We start from the raw sequence: 7,102 nt of genomic DNA, 5'->3' as shown, positions 1-7,102 counted from the left end.
ATCCGAAAATACCCAAATACGCTCATAAACTCCAAAACGCGAAAATCCGAAATCGAAACCTCGGAAATCCATAACATATCAAACATGCATCGCAAACCTGCTCTGATACCAAAAATATTGGTATAAGATAAACTCAAAAATCCAGAACAAGTATCGTAAACCTGCTCTGATACCAAAAATATTGTCATCAGATTAAATCTCGGAAATCCAGAATGCCTAGCAAGTATCGTAACCTGCTCTGATACCAAATAAATTGTCACGCCCCAGGTAGTCCCTGCCAGAATAAATTTCGACAACATCTCCCCTGTTCGGGTGACAATATGAATCCAGAATACATATATCTAATCCTCGGCCCACACAGCCGGAACAATACAACACAAATAATAAACAAACCACGCAGTTTATATCAACATTCCACACAAGGTAATATGAACCATCCACAATCAGAAAGATGATATAAAAATCATTGTAGATATATGTAAAATCTCCTACTCCACTACAACGAAGAATAACCAAATTCATGAAGTAATGAAAATATCCGTAGTAGAAAACAAGAGTGGAAAACCCAAAAGTCAACATAAAGTCCAAGTACAAAAATCCCACATCACCATCATATGCATAGAAACAATAACAGAAATCAACAACAAGAAATCCTCGCGACAAGGGGGGTAGTGACTGGAATATCTCCCAATGGCCTCAACCTGAAAAATAGTAATATAATGGTGTGAGTCTAAAGAACTCAGCAGGTAATCCAATAGATATGTACAGCGACATATAACTACCAGCAATAACCTATAATATAGTCTCCTAAACCATAGAACTTATAGTACAGTCTCCTAACAGTATAACAGGTATGCATAGCTGAATAAACTATAGTAACTAATAGTAAGCATGTAATATAGTCTACAACAAGAATAATAAGAAATGCATAACTGAAATAAACTATACTCACCTGCGAGGCTTGACCATATGACTGTGAACATACACAGATAAAAATAGTCAAAGCAAATAAGTATGTAACCTATATGCATGTCAATCATATGCAGTCACCAAAATGCATCATCCAATATGCAACAATCACAATAAATGCAATCTGTGCATATGATGTAATATGACATGGTCACCCCTTACTCCAGTCAGCCATCTCACACACAATGGTAAGACCGAGTGGGTAGGGCTATGACACCGTGCACTCTGCCGTCACTACCCCTGATAAGTGACCGAGTGGACGGGATGCACCGGAGTACACCTATCCTCCTACCTCAACCATAGTGAGGGAGCGCAATGCTCTCATCTCCTGGTACACGATGATGGAAAGGGACCCCGATGTGCTACCACGCTGCCTATCACACTACCCATGAGCGGAGCCTCCAACAGAGTACCACCGAGCAACCTACACACCCTGTGTGCTGTGCCACTACCCATGCAGTGGTCACGTGGTGTGCAGGTCCATGTAACTGGCCGATGAGTTCAACAATAATGGAGTCGTCAATCACCCAGCATGCAATCATGCAATATGGTGCATGCGGCTACAGTATGTCATACTAGAACATAGCCTCCTCCATATATGTGTGTGCCAAAAAGGTAAACGTATATATATAACCATGATATAAGCAGCATAAATCCAAGAACATCACATATAACAATAATATAAGTATCATGAATCCAAGGACACATATCAAACGTGTAAAGCAACTAATCCAGTATAGTGAAGCACTATAAATACATCTATCTCTATTAACACAGATACACATGGCAAGAAATAAAAGTATACTAGACTAATGTATAACAAATAACAGTAGAAACATGTATCAGGTATCATCTAAGCTAAAACCAGGGAAGTGCTTAATCTACCAAATACTACTAGTTATATGTAAACTACACATATCATAAGACAATATCAAAAAGATAAGTCAAAGGGTACCCGCCTCAAATAGCAGGTAGTATCACGCCAAATCCAACGTCGAGACGCATGTCTCGAATCAGAGTCCTGTGTCAAACAATATATATATTTTATTTAGCTAAATCCAAATGAATAGCTAAATAAAATCCCTAAAACTAAATTAGGGCAAAACCCTAATCAACACAACCTCAATCTACCTAATTAAATCTAATGGTTAATTAGGGTTAGTTACCTAATCCCTAATCACCAATTAGATTAGAAATCTAGACTTAAATCAAATCCAATAGTTGACAAGGGTTAATTGCCTTAACCCTAATCATTCCATTAGATTAAATCTAAGCAATTAAATCTAATCACAATTCAACAACTAATTATAACCTTAAATCCAAAACATGATCTACCACATGTTCCATTCTAAATTCAATTCAAGCATAACCCTAACTCAAATATAGAACATGTATCAATTACTCCTACACATACCTCAAATCCCAGCTCTCTGCTCTTGATCCGCAGCTAAAGAGGAGCTGCTGGAAGGAGTGTTGTCGGAACAAAGTGAGCTGGATCAAGAACACCAAAGAACAGAATAGAACAGATCTTTACAGCCACGCTTGTTGATCCACAACACTCAATTTCACCTCACAGCCCTTATCAATTGATCCACAACTGAGGATCGTCACTGCTGGAACCCAAGATCACCTTCACAGAACAAATCCTCGCTGATGAATTCACCTCACGATCACAGAACCCCACCTCCCTTCAACCGTGAGCTCAATCACACCAAGAAACAGAAAAGTTCAAGATATGATCCAACGATGTCAGTAGGAAGAATCGAAGAGTAAGGCTCGAAGTTAGGGCACAAATCAGAGACATAGAAGGAATAAGGTTTGGATTGCTTACCCTTGAAACCCTAACTGCCTCTCCACACTGGCGATCGATGGATCTGGGAAGCTAGCTCCTCACCTTCGTGCTCCAAGCCCAATCTACGCCAACGATTGAGTGGTGGTAGACGCAATACGACGTCTGTAGTCCGGAGACAAAAGGCGTCGACCGGATCTGAGCTTAATCAGCGGCACCGGAACAAGAACTAGGGCTCGGCAGGCAGGCGTGAGAAGACAAGATGCTATGATGCAACCCGGAGAGGGAAATGCCAGCCGGATCTAAGATCAATCGGAGACGATGCCGGCGGAGAAAGATCGCCAGAGGTCGAAACTCCATTCCCGTCGGCGCCGATTCGTGAGAGAGAGAGGGAGACAGAGCATGAGCAGAGGGGAGATCGGGGAAGAGAGGGTCGGGTTGGCACTTTTGGGGGAAGAAGGAAATAAAAGAAAAGGGATTATATAATAAAAATATTTCATCACTTAAACGGATATCCCAAACAGGCTTTATCTGCGCTCGCCGATTGATCCCCTGAAAATCCTCCATACGAACACCGAAAAATTCTCAGAAAATTTCTAAAAATTCTGGAAAAATTTTATAAGGCTATTTCTGAAATAACCCTTTTTATTTAATTTTTTTGATATCTCACATTTCAACCATTGGAAAAATATTTGCAAAAACCTATCTTTTACAATTTACTTAATTTTAAATATCTCCTTGAAAATATAACTTTCAAATTTATTTTTGGCAAATGTTTTGAAAATATTTTGAAGATGTTTAGTTTGCAACCCCTCTTTGAAAAATTATGTTTTCTGAAACATTTAATTATATCTTTCAAATATTATTGTTGGTGAATAAACCTAATCGAGAGTAACCTTAATGCTATATCCTTTTGATGGGTGCCAAAGGTGGAGAGTTATCTTAAATTAGAAAAGTTAAAGGAAGAGAGTTATCTTAAGTTAGAAAAGTTTAAACATTTCTAATCTCTCAAACTTTTTGAATCTCTCAAACTTTGAGAATCAACCCTAAAGACCCAAGCCTAACTTAAGAAAATTGTCAAATATCAAAAAGGGGAGATTGTTGGTGCAATCGACCTCTATGGTTTCGATGTTTGACAATATGACCAAGGGTTGACCCAAATAGGACTTGATGTTTGGGAGAGAGAAGTCTAGTCAGGACTAGGTGGCTAGCAAAGGTAAGTCCAAAAAGTCCTAACTAAAGGTTAGGCAAAGTGGAAGTCCTGGTGAGTAAAGCCAGACCCTAGTGAGTGAAGCTAGGTAGTGGAAGTCCTGGTGAGTGAAGCCAGACCTTAGTGAGTGAAGCTAGGTGGTGGAAGTCTCGGTGAGTAAGTCAGGTCCTAATAAGTGAAGCTAGGTGGTGGAAGTCCTGGTGAGTGAAGCCGGACCCTAGTGAGTGAAGCTAGGTGGTGGAAGTTATGGTGAGTGAAGTCAGGCCCTAATGAGTGAAGCTAGGTGGAGAAAGTCTTGGTGAGTGAAGCTGGACCCTAGTGAGTGAAGATAGGTGGAGGAAGTCCTGATGAGTGAAACTAGGCAATGAAAGTCCTAGTGAGTGAAGCTAGGCAACCCTAGAGTTATACTGGTTTCCGACCGATTGCATGCGGTCGACCGGACCAGCAAAATTCTGTTAATACTATTTTACTTTACCATCTTATCTATTGTGCAAACTCAGTGTTGCAGGGAAGTTCAGCCAGGTCGACGGCTGACCGGATAGCTGGTAAGAAGTCCAAACGGGTCGACAGGCTGATCGGACGTCTGTAAATAACAGGTAAGTCAAGGTAAGTCACTAGAGGGGAGTGACTTGGTGAGGACACGTTCCCGGTTAGGGAATTTAGGCGCCGATCCAACTTAGAACCATTTCAGAAATCTAGGTTGAGATCGTGACTAGATTCCGGTCTCGGTGAGACGAAATCTAATTACTACTCTTTTCTTTAATTGTGCTAACTTTTGTTTTACAGGATAGTATTACTTTTATTTTACCTCGAACTAACATTTTCTTGTAGGAAATAGAACTTTTGGAAGATGGTGGTCTGGGTGCCCGGAACTGGTCCGGGTGCCAGAGTCCGGGAGCCCGGAACTGGTCCGGGCTCCCAAAAGGTAAATTTTATCCTGTCGCAACATGGAGCGCGTTGGTTGGCTGGGTCTACATCACAGTCCGGGTGCTCGGAAGGGATCTGGGCGCCTAGAGCACTCCTATATAAGGAGGCCTCCTCCAGAGCAACAAACAACAACTTCCTCCAACGACTGTTCTCTTGTGCACTGCTCCTGCGACACTACGAAGCCTCTCCGACAATCTGTGGCTCAAGTTCTCTTTATTATTGTCGGTATTTTTTTTATAATAATCAATTTTTGAACTATTATTGATTGCCCAACGAAAGTACTCGACGAGTGCGGATCTTGGAGTAGGAGTCGACGGAGGCTCCGAACCAAGTAAAACTGGTTCATGTTAGCATTTTGTTGTCGTTGTTCACGTGTACTCGATTTGCTACGATACTTTTTTGATCGCTATTCACCCCCCTTAGCGACTTTCATGATCCAACACAACCTTGGGGGAATTTGAACCCCAAGGGTTATGGCGCGATTCTGGCTGCGATCCAGTTGCGATCCAGTCGGAATCTAATCGTGATCGAATTTTGGCCGGATCGCAACCAGATTGCAGTCGGATTTCAGCCAGATGGCGATAAGAATCCGATCATTTTGTGGCCAGAATCGGTTGCGACGCTAGCAGACGTAGCACTGCCAATTCTGGCTGTGATCCGGCCGCAATCTGGTCGCGATCTGGCCAGAATCCGGTCATGTTGCGATCCTGCCAAGGGGTGATCCGCCAGCGTCCCGTGAAGATCAGCGACGATCGATATGAGAGGTGGAGAAATGGTTGTGCGGCTGCGGCGGTGAGTTTTTCTTTTGTTTTTTGCTTATGTGGCACGTCCAGCTCATCATAGTCACACCAAACCGCAGGCAGAACAACCTTGTATATATATATATATATATATATATATATATATATATATATATATATATATATATATATATATATATATATATATATATATGCATAGGATATAGACAAAGCCTCGTCAGTAGCGGGTGGAGGTCAAAGTTAAGGCAGTCAACGCCCCGTCATAAGTCCGAATAGAGGACCTAGAGGCCGGTTGGCCTAGGGTCAAGCCCAGCCGCCAGGAAAAGGGTCAATCCCGATCGGCAGCAAACAAACATGAGCGAAGGTCAAAATGACACTTTCGGAGGATAGCCCACGTGCCACCAACTCAGTGTCCACATTCCCGGTCGCCATCTTTGACACTTTCGGACAGGATCAAATTGGCACTGTCTGTGGGAACGTAGACTGCATCCGAAATGAGAAGATGGAGGACGCCGGACGACTAACCACGATGACGCTGACGCTAGAAGAGCTCGACATCCTGATACAAGCTCGAGCGGCGAAGATAGTGGAGCAACAAGAGCTGGCTGAACGACAAGCACAAGAGCCTGCTCTGTCAGCGGTCGAGCGGAATAATTAGATAGATGATGAGTTATTCAGAAAATTACCAAATTTGTTTTAAGGATATACTCTGAAAATGAAAATAAACATAGTACCTTCCAAGTTAGAACTCTCTACTCATATAGAATTGATGAATAGGTGTAAACCTATTTTGAAGCATATTCGGATTCGGGTAGTTCAGCACATATGTTAGAGAGAGACAATGATAAGTTGGATAGGAGTTCACTTGTTTGTAAGTTATCCTAGATAAACAAAAGTAGGTTTATAGTCTTAAAAATCAGAAGGTCATTGTTAGCATCAATGACTGATTTTAGAAAAGGACTATATAATGAACCACAAGCTCATAAGTGAATTTGAGAAATAATAAAAGATATGTCTAAATTAGTACCAACTGTACAAGATAAGATACCACAAGGAAACTGCAACACGTATCACAAATGATACACAATTGCAGAAAGTGCATCGTCGTAGTGGGAGGGTTGTTAGGCAACCTTAAAAGATTCATGTTTTGGGAGAGTTTTTGGACTCGATCCCTGGAGGACATGAACCTGATCTCCAGACATATGATGAAAATGCAGCATCTTGGCAAAGATTAATGAATAATAGAATTAGAATATATATATTCTAATAAAATCTGGAATCTAGTAGAACCACCAAATGGTGTAAAAGCCTTTGGGTGTAAAAAGGTCTATAATAGGAAAAGAGGGATAGACAGGAAGGTAGAAACTTTCAAAGCAAGGCTTGATGAAAAAGGAAACTTTTTCACTGGTAGTCATGCTTAAGTCTATCCGGATTCTTTTATCTATT

General features: G+C 41.4%; 1 long non-coding RNA gene across 1 annotated transcript; it reads right to left on the bottom strand.

Moving 5' to 3' along the window:
* Positions 1–452: 452 nt before the first annotated feature.
* LOC122045188 lies at positions 453–3,206 on the bottom strand. Its single transcript, XR_006129912.1, has 2 exons — positions 2,384–3,206; positions 453–701 (listed from the first exon to the last, which is right to left on the bottom strand). It is a non-coding gene; the product is annotated as an uncharacterized LOC122045188 (long non-coding RNA).
* Positions 3,207–7,102: the final 3,896 nt, after the last annotated feature.

This window comes from Zingiber officinale, chromosome 2B (assembly GCF_018446385.1).
Source record: "Zingiber officinale cultivar Zhangliang chromosome 2B, Zo_v1.1, whole genome shotgun sequence".
Classification (NCBI taxonomy): domain Eukaryota; kingdom Viridiplantae; phylum Streptophyta; class Magnoliopsida; order Zingiberales; family Zingiberaceae; genus Zingiber; species Zingiber officinale.
The sequence above is the reverse complement of the archived record's forward strand: the minus strand, read 5'-3'. Positions and strand labels throughout refer to the sequence as shown.